Source organism: Mustela nigripes, chromosome 7 (genome assembly GCF_022355385.1).
Source record: "Mustela nigripes isolate SB6536 chromosome 7, MUSNIG.SB6536, whole genome shotgun sequence".
In the NCBI taxonomy this organism is placed as follows: domain Eukaryota; kingdom Metazoa; phylum Chordata; class Mammalia; order Carnivora; family Mustelidae; genus Mustela; species Mustela nigripes.
In genome coordinates, this window is record NC_081563.1 from 15412055 (window position 1) to 15429907 (window position 17853).

A 17853-nucleotide genomic window follows, 5' to 3' on the forward strand; every position below is an offset into this window, starting at 1 on the left:
CTTGTGATCTCTGTCTGTCAAATAAATAAATAAAATCTTAAAAAAAAAAAAAAAAGAATTGTAGCTGGAACCATGCAGGCCCAGTGTGGTCTGTACATGTGTGCGTGCACACACCATGCACGCACACACACACCATGCACATACACATACACAAATAAGAATGTCAAGAAAAAAATGGGGCCTGCATTTAGGTGGAGAGCATAGGTGGAAGATAGTGGGTAGGACATTGTCAACCAAATGAAGGCATGACGGTTGGGTGATTAACTCCAGTGAGGAAGCAAAAGAAAAATTTTCTGACTCCCTCATTCTGCTATCCAAGAGATAAAGTCAGAATGCAGAGCAGCAGCTCTTACAAGTGGTGGTGGGGGGGAACCTCAGAAATCAGTACTGTTGTCTGGGCAGTGAGGTTCTGTGCCTGTGAAGTAGCACTTCCTAGATTACGCCCATCTCATCCATTTACCTTCTGGGGCAGGCTGCAGCCCCACCTACTTCAAGGAACCTTTCTCCTGGGCCAGCCCAGCTGCACCTCAACGCTTCTGACTCCGTTCTCTTCTCAGTTTCATTTTAGAACAACGGGTCATAAAGAGCCTTCATACAAACCTTCTACTATTGCCCTGAACTTCTATTTTCTCTGGTCATATGATTTAATGTTTCATGTGTTTCCATATTACGTTGCCAGTCAGAGACATAAGTGAGGAGGGCAAGAAGTGTGTGTGGTTTTCACTTTTGTATCGCTGGTCCCTCTTGCTCACCAACACCTTGTATTAGGCTGGGCAGACAGTAGCGAGGATGTACTTCCTGTGATTATGATGTGAGATGGTAGGTGTGAGACAGGTACTTTTTTATACGTGCGCTTCATTTTTACTCCTGGGTACTGTCTGCGTGAGTCTATATCTTTTTTAAAGATTATTTATTTATTTATTAATTTGACAGACAGAGATTACAAGTAGGCAGAGAGGCAGGGAGAGAGAGAGGAGGAAGCAGGCTCTCTGCTGAGCCAGTGCGGGGCTGGATCCCAGGACCCTGAGATCATGATTTGAGCCGAAGGCAGAGGCTTTAACCCACTGAGCCACCCAGGCACCCCTATATCTTTTTATTTATTATATTTAAATTTTGTTAATTAACATACGGTGTATCGTTAGTTTCAGAGGTCTTGTTCAGTTACCCATCCCTTGCAGGTAACACCCAGTGCTCACCCCAACGCTGCCCTCCACAGTGCCTGTCACCCAGTTACCCCGACCTCTCACCCACTTCCCCCCCAGCAGCTCTCAGTCTTAATTTAGAATGCGTGGTGGTGCATTTGCATCTGTATGAGAGAGAGTTGCTGCTAGGAACCACGATTATGGGACCGTCTCCAAAAGTCTGAGTGTCTGTCCCTCTCCTGTGTAATGAGTAGACAGGACTAGGTGACCTCTTATGCCCTCCACAGCTCTGACTAATTTGATTCTCTGAAGACGGTGCAACTTAAAAAAAGAATTTATAAGTCGCCCTGGGCTCCAGCCTCATGGTGGTTAGGGGTTGGAAAGGATTTGGAGTCATTGAGAAGGACGGGTTTTCTGGGAGGCCACCTGCCTCCATGAAGACTTGCATTCTTGCATCTAAGAAATAGAACACTCCACTCGTTTTAAGTGGATTTCCTGGTAAGAAGAAGACATGCCTTCCTGGGGTTACTGGCAAAGTCTCAGGAAGTTCATTCTCATGTTTAACTTTGGTCTTTGTCTTTGCCTTGACTTCAGATAAACTTTCTTAGGTATACACCTTCTTTAGCTTTTCTTTGAAAGACTTTTTGATAACTTTTGTCACTTACTCTTTGCTAACTTTTTCTTCCCTTAAGTTTCCTTTATTTTCTCACAGGGTAAGGACTGGAATACACTACCCTCAAAAGGCTGAGACCTTTTGTGCAGATGGTCGACTGATGGCTGGTTGGCTAGCAAGACTCGCCATCCCCACACCACCTCTGATTCTCAAGTATTCAGGGAGGCTGTAAGCACTCTGTAAGTGCTCTGAGAGCTTCCAGATGAAGACAGGAGCATGGATACGCATCACAGCTGATAGTCAGTGTATATAAAGTGCCCAGTGTGGGGTCTCTGCAGACTTCACAGGTCCAATGTGGGGTTCAGAGGTCCTGACTTGAGCTGCATATTGGATGATGGGCAGGATTTGGGTAATGGGACCGGGGGCATCACCAAAATAGAAGGTTGCAGGAAGCTGGGACTATGAGAGTCAGGCAGCTGAGTCCATGGAAAAGGCTGGGGAGAAAGTGAGCTGGGCAGCGGGAGGGAGGAGAGTTTGTTGTGACCCAACCAGGGACTGAGCTTTCTGGCTAGTTCAATCGTTGATCTAATGGAGACTTACTATACAAAACACACAGTGTATATTTGGCATTAAGTATAGTGCATATGCCACAACACTAGGCTGTGTAGAAGGTCACAAGTATTGGGCACAGTTCTCCTTTGCAGAGCCATAAAGGGAAACAGAGGAGCAGGGATTTATAGAGGATTCGACACAGAGATCTTAAAAGACTGGCTCTAGATGTATAGGGAAACTGAGGCCTGGGCAGCCTGTGGTCGTGGTTGTAGTGTCCAAGACAAGGGCAGAGTCAGGACAAAAACTTGGTTCTCCTCGATTATAATCTAGATCATTCATTCTACTCTAATTGCATTAAATCTATATTGATTACAAAAAAATTGCTTGGACACTATTTTATGAAGATGACTCCTTGACATCGACTTGTATCCTTGTAATCTACTGCTCATTGAAATTTTTGTGGATTCATATTCAGAATAAATATTGTTATGTGACTAATTAAATAGAATCAGAGATTCGGGGTCTCAAAGAGCCATTAAGGTCATTGGATCCTATTTGTCTCCCAATATAAGTGTCCCATCAGTCTGAGAATTCCTGGGCACCTGTTAGCAGACCACCTAACTGGTATACTTTCTGTGACATTAGATAATGCTTCAGTCAGTGTAGCAATTCAGAGTCCCTAAAAAGGAAGCTTCCCAGCCGGCTTGTTTACAGATCGACAAATGGTCCTGTGCATGGACAGCAATGTTTTGTGGCCATATCTGACATCTCTCTCTCTTTTTCTTCAAAAGATTTTATTTACTGACTTTAGAAAGAGCGAGGGTGAGAGAGAGTTGGGGGGGAGGAGCAGAGGGAGATGGACAAGCAGACTTAGACTCTGAGATCATGACCTGCGTTGAAATCAAGTGTGGGACGTTTAACGGACTCAGCCACCCAGGCGCCCCATTACGCCCCTTCTATTTCTGCCCGCCGTCTAGGTCACAGACCATCCACTGCAGGGAAAGCTGAGAAAGGTGCCAATCTGGGAATGGAAGTTTCTCTGCCAGGTTTTACTGATATTCTGAAGTCAAAACCAAGAAATTACCAGATAGTCTGATGGTTTCACCTTACCTCCTTCCTCCCTATTAACATAGGGTGTGGCAGTGGAGGCATCAAGCCAGCCCCACAACCTGGGCTACTTTGATTTCTTGGTCTCTGAAACAGAAAGTGGGTAGAAATGTGTGCCATTTAGTATCTGGGGTCCCTTGTCGTTCTTTTTTTTTTTTTTTTTTTTAAGTGGGGGCACTCAGCCTTAATACATTCACTTTGAAAAATATTGGCCACCTTCAGTGTTCTGAGATCTGCCCTTGAAAGGGACTTCTTTAATAGCTTTATTAATACACACTCATTTAAAGTCTATAGCTCAATCATTTTTAGTATATTCACAGAATTGTACAACATTTACCACAATAATTTTTAGGCATTTTTATCACCTCAAAAAGAAATTCTGAACCAGTTAACCAACACCCCCTAAATTCTGCATTCCCCAGCCCTGGGCAATCATAGGTCTATTTCCTCCTGTCTCTATAGCTTTACCAATTCTGGACATTTCATATAAATGGGAGCATACAATGTATGGTCTTTTGTGACTGGTGTCTTCTCACTTGACATAAGGTTTCCAAGGGTCATCCATATTGTAGCATTTCGTTCCTTTTTATCACCAAACAATATTTTATTGCGTGACTATGCCACAGTTAATTTATCCATTCATCAGTTGATGGATGTGTGCTATATCTACTTAGTGGCTGTTATGAATAATGCTGCTATGAACATTTGTATATCAGTTTTTTGTTTTTTTTTTATTTGAAAGAGAGAGAGATCACAAGTAGACAGAGAGGCACTTTGCAGAGACAGAGGGGGAAGCAGGCTCCCTGCTGAGCAGAGAGCCCGATGCGGGGCTCGATCCCAGGACACTGAGATGGTGACCTGAGCCGAAGGCAGCGGCTTAATCCACTGAGCCACCCAGGCGCCCCTTGTGTATCAGTTTTGCATGACATATTTTTTCATTTCCCTCGGGTAAGAGTGGAATTACTGGGTCATATGGAAACTCTATGATTAATCATTTGAGGAACAGCCACACTTCAGACTTTTCCAAGCTGGTTGCACCATTTTACATCCTAACCACTGTTATATGAACGTTCCAATTTCTCTGTGTCCTTGCCAACACTTATTTTTATGTATCTCTTTGCTTACAGTCATCCTTTTGGGTGTAAAGAGGTAGTTTTATTGTGGTTTCAACTGGTATTTCCATGACAATCAATGATCTTGGGCCTTTTTTCATGTTCTTTTGGGAAATTTGAGAAAGGTCCTTTAGAGGAATGTCTATTCAAATCCTTAAGGTTTTGAACCTTTTGTTTGTTTGTTTTAGTATTTTAAAAATAATTATTTATTTATTATGTTCAGTTAGCCAACATAGAATACATCATTAGTTTTTGATGCAGTATTCAACAATTCATGAATTGCATATAATAGCCAGTGCTCATCCCATTGGGTACCCTCCTTAATAGCCATCACCCAGTGATTCCATCCCCCAACTCCCTCCCCTATGTAGCTCTCAATTTGTTTCCTGGAGTCCAGAGTCTCTCATAGCTTTGAACTTTTTAATTGAGTGTTCTTGACTTTTGTTATTAAGTTCCATGGGTTCTTTATATATTCTGAATATGAGTGTCTTATCAGATAGAGGATTTGCAAATATTTTCTCTCATTCTGTGGATTCCTTCCACTTTTTTGATGGTGTTTTTCAAAGTACAAGAGTTTTAAATTCTGGTGAAGTCTAATTATTTTTTTATTTTTTTTTGCTTGTCTTTTGGCATCATACCTAAAATATATCATTTAAAACTAGGTCAAGAAAATGAATTTTTTTCTCCTTAAAGGTTTTCTCCTAAAAGCTTTATAGTTTCAGGTTTTGTATTTATGTCTATGACCCATTTAGAGCTATTATTGTGTATAGAAGATTACTTTTGAGCCTCATTTTTAGAAATGTCCAAGTTCTGTAAGCCTATGGATGGCCCTGAGTAACCTCTCCTTCCTCCCGCTACTAAGAGCGTGACCTGTCCCCCACAAGGATGACATCAGTCCTATTGCTCAAGGAGCAGGATCAGTCCCTTATCAGGGTGCTGCTCCTCCCTGGTGCTTTCCAAGCAGTGACCAGTCACCTGGGACTGAGAGTCACAATCCCTGAGGGACAGGTCCTGAGCCCTTGCCATTTCAGAAAGAAAAAATATATTTTTGGTGTCTCAAGCTGAATTCTAAAGCTTCTGGTATAGTCCAAAATGCCATAATGCTGTGAGAGCCATTCTCTCTTTTTCTCCAGAAAGGACTCAGAGATTAGGGAAATGAAGTTTTTTATTTTGTTTTATACCCAAAACAGTTTAACATGTTTTATAAGGAAACATACAAAACTAGTAAAAAAATAAATAAATAAAATAAATGAACTGACATCAAAAACCTTAAAATGTTTACTTTGGGGGTGAGGAGAAGAAGAACAGAAGTGGAGTGTGGGGGTAGGAGTTAGAGTGGGGAATATACAAACCAGTAAACCAACAGACCAATGATAGCAGTGTGCCGGCCACTGAGAAGGAAGAAAGGCCATCTCTCTGTTCCAAGCGCAACGGAACAACAGTCGTATCATTACGAATAGTTTTAAAAACCTAATATATATATTTTAAAGATTTATTTATTTATTTGAGAGTGAATGAGTGAGTGAGAGAGAGTATGAGCAGGGGAAGGGGCAGAGGGAAAAGCAGGTCCCCTGCTGAGCCTGGAGCCTGACATAGGCTCCAACCCGGACTCCAGGATTGACCTGAGTCAAAGGCAGATGCTTAACCAACTGAGCCATCAGGTGCCCCAAAACCCTATTTATCAAACACCAGAAATGTACCAGTCCTTGTGGTAGTTAACTCATAAATGGTCTCATTTAATATTCAATAGAAAAAATCCGCCGGTGGATATTTTAACCACCAGCCTTACAAATAAGGAAACCGGAGTTAAATTCCACATAACTCACCAGATTCTACTATCTACATTGTGCAAGCACAGATACCTACAAGGGCCAATTACGAATGTGTTAGAGGATCAAATAAGCAGCATAAGGTTGTATCTCAGTGACTCTGTTCATACACAAGTTGCCAACTATCTGGGGAGTAAGCTAGTGTCTTACTAAGAAGAGCTGTAATTCCACATTGTTTTGGTATTCATTATTTCTTTTAATTCTTCTAATAACCCGCTGTATTTTATGTTCTATATCACAGGGAAGGCATCTAAGGATCTCTGGAGTTAAAGATTTTCCAGGATCGCCTAGCTTATAACCGGCTGAGCTAAAACTTGAACTCAAGTGTTGTGACTCCATATCCCAAGTAGTTTGTACTCTTGAATCTCAATGAGAAGATTAGGAAATCCTGAACTCTTTATGGCACTTCTTAGAGAGTTAAGGCATGGGGTTTTTAGATTCAGCTGGCTTCCAGAGAGGACACTCAGGGAAGCAACATAAAAATGTCCTAGCACTCACAACCAGAGAAGGAGATGGGGCCGAGTGGCATCATCAAGGTTGGTCTTTGATAACATTCAGATTTCTGATGCCATGTGCTTGGGAGGGACGTCCAGACATGTTGGAACACTGGTGGTTGCTGCTCTTTGGATGAGATCTTCATGTAAATGCTGTTGATTGCAATGTCCCCTTCTTCTTGCCTTCATGCATTTTCCCCAAATAGGTACTCAAGAAGCTGGCTCAGATACCTTAGTTCTTTTTCTAGACTTGTTCTGTACATAATAGTCTTTGCATGGCTCATCCTACTGGATTCACCCTCTAAGATGTGAGACACTGCATCATACCCAGAAAACATCTCTGAGGATGACTCAGTATGAAATGATATGTCTGTTCTCTCCTTCCAGACCAGGTCTTGGGACCGGAGTCCCTTCATGCAGCACTCGCTGATAACATTCTCTATCACTGGCTGACCCATGAGTATAGCTAAAGGTCATCTTTGTAAATTACTTTGGACAAGTCCAATATAAAATGGTAAATTGAGGCAATTAATTCAAATCAATCTATTCCACTTGACTCTTACACTTTTTTTACCTGAACATTTTAGTTGAAAATGGGGATGGATGTCTGAATTATCCAGATAATTACTTTGTTCTCACTTCATTAATAACAGTCCTGTGTCTCCTTGTTAGAGGGTCGATGAATTATTTACTCCCTTACTGCTCAGAGAAGCTAGAACCTTCCTGAAGTAGGCGGGGTATGGAGAGTCACATAGCTAGAGTAGCTTCTGAGTTCTTTCCTCTGATGACTGGACTCCCATCTATTGATCTCTTCAGCTGGCTCCTGGGCTTCACCCCATCACACTCCCCTGCCTTACCGTTCTTCCACAGGTGGAGAAGGGGTAGCTCCTGTGTGTGACTCCTCCGCCATGCCCTGACCTCACTTGGGTCCCTTTCAGTGTGCTCACTCCCTTGCCCTGGTCACCTGGTCTCAGCTCTCATCACCACTTTATTAAGGTTGTCTGTCCTATTCCTTTTCCTTCACATTTTCTTTATCATATCCACCATTTTGGTACTCCATTTTCTCTGAATTAATTATTGTTTTGAGTGGCTTTATGGACTGTGATGCTGGTACATGTGGAATATACCACAAGCGCTTCCCCAGTAGCCTGAGTATTAGTTTTCCTAGGACTTCAATAACAAAGTTCCCCAGACTGCATGGCTTAAGCCACAGAAATGTATTTTCTCATAACTCTAGAGGCTAGGAGTCCAAGATCAAGGTGCTGGCAGGGTTGGTTTCTTTTGAAGCCTTTCTCCTTGGCTGCCTTCTCTTCTGTGTGTCCTCACACAGTCTTCCCTCTGTGTCTGTTTCCTAATCTCCTCTTCTTATAAAGACACCACTCATATTGGACTAGGGCTCAGCCTAATGACTTCGTTTCCCTACGTTACCTCCTTAAAGGCTCTTTCTCCAATATGGTCATGCTCTGAGGTACTGAAGGTTGGGACTTCAACGTACATCTTAGTCAGCTTGGACTGCCATAACAAAATACTGGGTGCTTAAACAATGCAAATTTGTTGCCTTGCAGTCTGGATGCTGGAAGTCTGAGATCAGGATGAGTTCTGGTGAGAACTCTCTTCCTGGCTTTCAGGAAGCCTTGTCCTCACATGGCGGGGAGAGTAGGGGTGAGGTGGGAGAGGAGAGGGAGATAAAGAGGAGAGAGAAGTGCTGCAAATATTGTCACATTGGAGATAAGGGTCTCAACGTATGAATTTTGGGGCAACACAATTCAGTCCACAGCAATATGTGAATTTTGGGGGTAGTGGTGGACACCCTTTCATCCATACTAGTCTGAACGGGGACCAAAAACAGAAGTACATGTTCTCCCTATTGTGGGCTGTGATATAGATGCATACTTTCTGTGTTTCCTGAGAAGGGTGTTTTTGCTTTCATTTTGTTTTGTTTTTGTTTTGTTTTTTCCTGAGAAGGAGATCCTGTTAGCTGATTACCTGACTATGGAGTATGATCCAAATGGTCTTGTATCTACCTCATAGAGCTAAATATGGCTTCCTTAGTGCCCAAGTGCTTCTTGAGATAGGTTTTGGCCATGGTGCTTGCTGCAGTGGAAGGATATTATTGGAAAGTGCATCTAGGGCATACTGTTGGGCAGCATTTCTACTGCTCTCTGGGGCCATACAGCCATGAATCCTGAGGGATTTGTTCCAAGAGTAAGGCAAATCCAGAAAACAACTGCCCTGGGACATTAAGACAGCCTGTCAACAATAGCAAAATAACCAAAGAAGAAGAATGATAAAGCTTGTTGACTTTTGCTTTCCAGGGGCTAATTTTATTCTAGTAGAGTAAACTCATCTCTGGAGATTAAACCCATCTCTGGACAGGCTCCCAGAGAGCAATGGACTCCCTTCTATGTCTACGCCAGCAACACACTTAGCTCCAGAGACAATGCAGCCAGTGACCTTCGGCTAATCTGGAAGGGCAGATTAATGCTTAATACTCTGGATGCTTTCGGTAGGAAACAGAGAAATAAAGGTGTCTCTGGCAAGAAAAGATTAAGTGCAAAAATTATAAATTAAAAAAGGATCATTTATGTGAAATATAGGCTTCTTCAAAAAAATGCTGGAAGAAATATTTCCGGCTATTTAGGAGATTTAAAAAGTGACAATTTTGATATCAATCAGCCTATGAAGAAAAGTATGATAATACTTTATTTCATAAAAATGATATCAAAATAAGGCAAAAATAGCATTATATTGCTTGGCTGAGTAGTTTGACTGAACCCAACCATAGTTTGATTCCATTATAGTTGGAGAATTTATGCTGTGTGATTTTAATTATTTTAAATTTGTTGCAGTTTATTTATGACCCAGAATATGGTCTATATTGTTGAATATTTCATGATTACTTGAAGAAAAAAAACTATCTCACTGAGTTCGGTGTAGTTTTCTAGAAATGTCAATTAGATGATATTGGTTGATGGTGCTGTTCTTTTACATCTTTGGTTATTTTGTGTGTTGGTTCTATGAATTGCTGACAGTGGGATGTTGAAGTACTTGACTATAAATGAAGCTGGGGCTCAAAAAACAAAAAGACTAGGCTTCCTCCTATGAATCAGCCAATCAATTAATCAATTAGTAAAATAAGATATAAGTCCAGTTAAGAGACGTAGATGTTTTCATTATGTATGAAATTAGTGTGTATAGGCTGCTGATGATATGCTGGAAGATTTGTAACTTCCCTTTCTAAAGATTTATGTATGTTTGGTTAATTCATCTGGTTAGCTAAACTTGGTTCAAGGTAACCTATGGACTAAGGAGGAAGACAGAATTTCCACATGTTGGACGGTCTCCTGAGGAACTTATTCTTTTTTATTTTTAAGGAACTTTTACTGTTGTTGTAGAGTAAGCTGATCACGGGCAGACTCAGAAACCCACCATTTTTTTTCAGAGCTGGATACCAGAGCTTCCTTTCCTCATGTATCTTTTCTTTTTAGGAAGTGCACCAGCAGAGGGGTTAAGAACAAACACTCCAGAAGCCCAAAGCCTGGGTTTTCCTAGTTGTCTCTTACTGGCTATGTGACACGGGGCAATATTTAGTCTCTTGTCCCTTCTGCTTTCCTATCTGTAAAAAGGGAATCATAATAGATGTTCCTGCCTGATAAGGTTTTGTGATTATTAAATGGGTTAACGCAGATAAAGTACTTGGCTTAGCTGTGGTGCATGACAAATAGTCTGTAAGTATTCGTTATTATCCATTCTGTCAATACATCCTTTCAATTTAGCTCCCTTCCTTCTTCCAATGTCTGTGATCTGATGGACACACATAGGTCTACCTCCGACATTTTCCCAAGGTGAATTAAAAGGGCTTCTTTTCTGCTAGTTTACACTCTTAGAGAGGAAGTAGGACCTGTAAGAACAGCCAAACTATAAGACCTACTGTAATTGCCTTAAGAGGGGTGCATCCACTGCTGGGGTCACAGGAGGTGGGGGAGGGAGGTTAACTGCTATGAGGAAAGCCCCAATCCTATGAGGAATTTTGCAAATAGTTCTTTTGGATTTCAGCTAAATGGCCAGTTGACATTATTTTTGGTGATACTTGTGTTGTATTAAATATGTCCATGATATTTTCTTTACTAGGTTGATTTTTTTTTTGAAGTAGAAACACTAACTTCTCAGTTTTATAAATATCTGTTTGAGCTTCTGTCTGGTGTCTTTATGTTTTCAGTGGAGTTTCTGCAGAAATCTGGAAACTCTGAAATTATTTTTCAGGGAAGCTGTCCTTTCTTTTCATATTTATGAGAAACAACTCTTTTCCTGTTTATAAAATTATCATATGTATTATTATAGAGTTTCAATGCAATTAAAGTCTTCACGATTGGCCTGAAAGGTGGGTTGCCTTAGAACCTCCTGGACACCATGGGCAGGAATAGATAGGGCTGCCTACAGCTCTAGTATCCAGTCAGGGATGGAAAGTAAATCCTCACAGATAAGTCCTTTGGAGAATAATCTTATGTTAAAGAATTTAGAATTGGAATTTATGATTTTACGGGTTTTTTTCTTTTGTAAAATAATGTAGAATCACAAAGGTTAAGAAGAGAGAAAATAAGATACCATAGAATTTTGGATTATTTAGTCATTCCCTAGACTTTGGAGTGAGATAAGAAGATCCTTAGAAACTAAGAGACTTACCTAAAGTAAGTTTTTCTTTCTTTCTTCCTCTTCTTCTTCTTCTTCTTCTTTTTTTTTTTCATGGCTGTGTCTGGGAGAATCACAGCTTTAGGGAGCGTTGGAACAACTGACAGGGTTAGGAGAAAACTAGATGCTTTTGTCTTCAATGATTATTTACTTTTTCATGAAATCGAAACTTGAGGAAGTATTACTCTACATAACAATTCACAAAACCATGAATTCTAATAATGAATTATTTAACATTAGAATATTCTTTAATGGATTTAACTGTGAGAGTTCTAAGGAGGACAGAAATTATGGCACCTTGGAACAGAGGAGAGTGATAACCTTGCTCAGAATTTACTCTTATGTTAAGGGAGACAATGAGTGGACACCAGTTGCTGCAAGTGATCCTCATGGTAATCAAGCATCCAGAAGCATGTATGTTCTCGTGTGTATCTTATATATACTTTTTGATGCAAGAAGGCATGAATGGTAGAAGAGTTTGTAGACCTATGAGTCACACAAAGTACCTGGAACATAGCAAATGTTCAACAAATTTTTATTGACTGAGAAAACACAGAGGTGGACCCCTCTGCCCAGTTATAGCCAATAAGCTCTTTAGAGCTTTGATGAGACTGTGAGGTGAAATAAATAAACTTTCCGGGAGACTGGAAGGGCTCTGGGAAATCCCCTTGGCATCTGTGCATTCTGCAACCATCTCAACATGATGTGTTTGTTCAGTGAATGAATAAATGAATGGATTTGTTGAACAGATCTCTTCTATCTTCTGCATCTTGAGTTTGGGAAGGAGTTATCTTCTTGATTGGTGGTCAATATTCAGTCACATGTCTTGATTGATAGAGATTCATAACTAACTATTTCTCAACTAGCATTCACAATTGGTCTCCTTTCCAAGTCTCGGTTGTGTGACAAACAAGACAGTTTTTCCTCCAAGGTCGTTTTCATTGTTTCATGGAAAGATCATCTTTTGAATTAAGTAAAGTGTTAACAGGAATGCTTCTGGAGGTGCAGTTGGATTTGGAAAGGACATTGGACACTTTTAGGAAGTAGGCATGCATTTTAAAAGATCAATAAGGAAGGGTGCCTTCCTGCCTCAGTCAGTTAAGCATCTGATTCTTGATTTTGGCTCAGGTCATGATCTCAAGGTGATGACATTGAGCCCCTCATTGGACTCCAAACTCAATGTGGAGTCTGCTTGAGATTCTTTCTCTCTCACTCCTACCACCTCTTGAACCCCTTCCTCCACTTGCTCTTTCTGTCTTTCCCTGTCAAATAAGTAAAAATAAATAAACCTTTTTAAACACCGAAGATCAACAGATAATTTCAATTGCAGAATCATTTGCAGTTCATTTTTTCTAAGTTCTGTTTGTATAACACTTCATTCACAACTCTGAAAAAAATTAAGAATAAGAATAAATTAAGAGTAAATAATAAAATTAAGAATAAAGAAGGAAAAAATCCATATTACCTTAGATGGTTTTTAGTAGCAGTAGATGGTTTTTAGTAGTTTCTACTATCTGTCTGGTCAGACTTGACACGGAGAATATTCTTCCTTTGTGCTATGTGGAATTCCTTCTGGCTGTACATTTAATAAAGTATTGTTCTACCTTGAGCAAAAGCATAGAGTTCACTTTTTAATTCATTCTTATGATTTCAGTAATGAGACATGATTTTCATTCTAGTAATATTCTTTGGAATTTGGGGAAAAAAAGAGTAGTTTAGAATTGGAAATAGAAACACCCTAGTACAATGACTATGGCTTACTTCTTTAGCAAAGGAACCTATCAATTCATACCCATGAAACATAAAGCTGTGAAGGGGAGAATGTATTTCTCATTTCTCAGCTATCTGAAAAGTGTCACTGGACCAACTTTAATCAGATTTCCCATTATCATCTAAATATATATTTGAGATGCAGCATCAAAAACTAAGTGGGTATTTTTACATTATCATGTTAGATTTTTTTCTGGTAATAAAGCTGCCTGATACTATTTTCTATTATTTCAGCAGCCAACCAGAACTTATTTTATACAACTTTTATCCAGCTCTCCAAAATCAATTTTATATAAATGAAGTCATATAGTGTAGTTAACTGTTAACTTTTCCTACTCTTTATTATTCTATCAGTAATGACCCAGTTATGGTAAAGAGAGTTATTGATTTAGAATATTGGAAAAAATAAATAGAGGACAACTTATGCTTTCTTCAGCCCAAGTTTTTCACTTATTGTCAGACCAATGCTTTAAAAAAAGAATGAATTAATTTTGCTAGTATTAATTATCTGTAAGAAACTTATTACTCTAAATAATTAGGTATTTTCCTACAAAGAGAGAGAAGCATCCCAATTTAGGTATGGAATTAACCTTCTTTGAACTCAAGAAAGCTACAGCTGTGAAATTAGGCCATGGTTAATCTTCTGATTAAAACACCTGGATTTAGCTTATACAATTGTTTGAAAGTTATTTAGTAATTTAAAGGACATTTCCTATAAGTAAACTTTCCCCTTATCCTCAGCAATGAAGAAAAAAATAAAAATAAAGAAAAAAAATGTCTCTCCCACAACAAAAGCAAAAAGAAATATCCAGTTTCAAAGAATAAATTTTAGATTTGCTTAGATTCAAATTAAAAGAAATCAGATTATATATACACCATGCCATCAAATAACAGCCAAGTGGGACTCTGGAAACTCAAATTTCTCCATATTTCAACGGCGGCAATCTTAGTGACAGAGTCCACCATGGGGCAGTCCATACTCTTCATATTAATGACAAGAAATAATGGGAATGTCTATATTGCACAACAAATTGATTACCTTTGGCTTACTTGTTTTGAACATGCTTGCATAATTATTGCAGGGATTGGTGACATATGATACACTGTCTACGGAAAATAAGAGTCAGCCCTTAGATTTGGTCAGAGAACTTCTAATTAATCTTCCGAAGGATCCATATGTCCATGGGGACAGTGCTACCCCATTGCTAGAGTCTGATAACTGATCAAACTTAACAAGTAGATGTTGGAACAGTAAACCAGATCGAATCCAACTCCTGTTACTCAAAAGCACCCTCCCTTGCTTTTTGTCCAGGGTTATAGGACTTCTGTTATTAATATAAGAATATATAACAACTACAGGGGCACCTGGGTGGCTCAGTGGGTTAAAGCCTCTGTCTTCAGCTCAGATCATGATCCCAGGGTCCTGGGATTGAACCCCACAGCGGGCTTTCTGCTCAGCGGGCAGCCTGCTTCCCTTTCTCTCTCTGCCTGCCTTTCTGCCTACTTGTGACCTCTATCTGTCAAATAAATAAATAAAATCTTTTTTAAAAAAAGAATATATAACAACTACAGTTGAGAAAACTAATCTTTTAAAAAATTTTGGGGGACCCAGAGCCCTTTGCTGATAAGAGCTAGTATCTTCTTACTGTAAAAACCTAGAAATACCAACAAATTTTTCACATAAATGAAACCCCTGAAACCCATCCACACACCCCCAACAACTCTTTGGTCAAGATACTTAACATGACAACTAGAAGATTAGGTTCATACTTAATTCTCTGTACCTCTAAACTTTCTAGTGCACTGAATGGCCTGGAGTAGATTTTCAGATACTTTGGGAATCAATAATTTACTAGGGGTTGGGGTTGGTGCTCTTAGCCACAGGGAGCTCCAGAGCACCAGTGGAAAACCTCCTAGGAACTCAGTGCTCTTGTGTGTGAGGTTTAGCACTCTCCCACCACTGCCTCTTGTCTATTCAGGAGAGAAGGATCCTGGGAAGACTGGGATGGCTGTGTAGCCGTGTGAGTGCTAGTGTGGGTGATGACCAAATGCAGTGCAAGCCCAATATGACCAACTGGGCAAGTCTTGAATAAGGTCACTGCTGTCAGGATGATCCTGTTTTGGGCTCTTCACTGATGATGTTCGTTATTAGAATATCATTGTCTTCCAATAAATAGTAAACTATTGCTGTGTCACCAAGAAATCTCTAAAATGAGTCAGAGAAGCAGTGCACTGAGGCATAGGTCCAGAACTAATTATCTCGACAGGGAATTTATGCTATAGAAAGAATACAGGAAATGGCTTCAAATTTATTCCATGCTCCAGTTTTAGAATCACAGTCCTTTTCAGGATGAGGAGAGGATTATGACTGCTGTGTGTGTGTGTGTGTGTGATAGGGAGATGCAGAAGGAGGTCCCAAAGCTATCAACTCAAACCATACTTTGAGAGATATTTTGAGGCTAGAATTTCTAAGGCACATGTGACCTGTGACTTGACTTTTTCTGATCCAGAGCCTTTTAGCATTGTCCCAGAAACCCACCAATGCCTTGACAGTCCTCCATAGCAGAGCCACACTAAGCCCTGAAGGCAGGGTGTGTCACTGATAGCTCATCAGTGCAGAGATCAGGTTTCCTTGAAAATGCCGCAGTGGCAAAGGTTCAGTTCAATCACAGCATATCATGAACACAAATGTGGTTAAGTCTGCAACTACACATTGTTGTACTGCCTGTGTCTTACTCTGTTCTGGCTTACAGTTACTCCATGGAGTGACCGGCCAGGCTCAGAGCTACGGGACGATGATCCAAGGGAGAAGAGATCCAGGCTATGCTTGTTGAGAGCTGGTAGGTGGGTTCAACCAGGCAAACAAGGACTCATGAGGGGGAGAATGGCTCTGCAAGGTAGCTCAGGCAGACTCTTTAGAAGGACTGCCGTCTCCCTGACTTGTCTCAGGCTCTGCCCTCTACTCTTTTGTTGTTTCTTTTCTTTTGTTGTTCTGTGAGCCAAATCTTACTCTTTCTCTAGGGTTTGCTTTCATTGGACCTCTTGGAAAGCTCCTCTAATATCTCAGCTCCAGTTCTCTTCTGTGATCTCTTATTACTGAAGAATTATACCCATGTGGCATTTAAATATTCCCAACAGTCTCCAGTTGTTTCTGGTCATTCTCCTTCCCTAGCTGGATCCTTGAGCATAGAATGTCTGTAGATACTGCTCCATGGGGCTGAGCCAGTACAGAAATCAAGAATTATTGGATTGAGTAAGTTAGAAATCCCACTATTGGTTATTTGAGAGGTGACACTGAATCCAAATAATTTTATGAACATTGGCGTGGAGAGGGCATGGAATCTTCTCAGCATTTTGCAAATTTTTTGGAAGTGACCCATACGAAGACATTCTTTTCCCATCACAATACAACAAACACAAATATATGTACTAGAGACAAAAGCAACCTGAAACAAAACTTACCCTTACTATATCTGCAATGCACTCTGATATTTTCTGTTTTGTTCCATTTCGCTAAGAAAAAAAATTGCTGGTCACCACCCATTGAATTGATTTCATGATCTGCCAATGGGTGACCACTTTTTGTTTGCAAAACACAGACTTACCACGTGAGATTGTAGTGAGCTTGAAAAGGAGAGCTACCCTGCTTTGCATTCTTCTCTAAAAATCTTAAAAATAATTCTTTCTTCATCCACAGTTCATATAACATCCAAAGCAAATACTTACAACAATTCTGAAGTGGGTTTAACTGTATTTCACAGCTAATAAGTGGTGAAGTTAAAAGCCATATCCAGACTTAAGATTCCAAATCAAGGGTCATTTCTACTTTATCATGTTACATCCATTATCTGATTTGTGTCTGTCTAGCTTTCCCAACTTAGTTGTAAATACCCAGCGGATCAGAAATGCACCTAACATCTGGCTGGATGCTCAGGAGGTACTCAATGAATACCTGATAAACAGAGGGTATAGAGTTGGTCCAAAGCCATATCTCTTATGACGTATGATTATGGTTCACGTATAATCTCATGGCTGTGATAGTCTACGAGCCATTGGTCGACGAGCCATTGGAAAAGTTTCCCAAGCTTGCAGGGCTTCTTCAATGAACAGATAATAAGTACTAACAGAGGAACACTCTTTGGTTCCTCCCTGTCTTTGAGCTTTTCCCAGAATTCCATAAGAAAGTTCCAGAGAGACATAAAAAGCACCAAAGAAGATCTTTGCTTTTACTCGTTTTCCCAAACAGCTGGTTTTCCAAGGCTATCATCTGTAGACCTGGCTTCTATGAAACCCTGAATCCATGATCAGTGGCAAACTATTGAGAATATGCCCCAATTTCTGCTACCTTGGGCCTCTCCAGCTAAATCCAGTGTCCTTGGGGAAACATATACATCTGTCCTAAGGTATATACTCATGTGTATGAGGAGGTGGGGTGAGAGAGTTTAGACTGAGCGGGCACTGAATCATCATCTGTTGAGTGTATGTATGCATGATTATATGGATGAGGAAACTCGACGTGTAAATATATGCCATCCGTATGTCAGT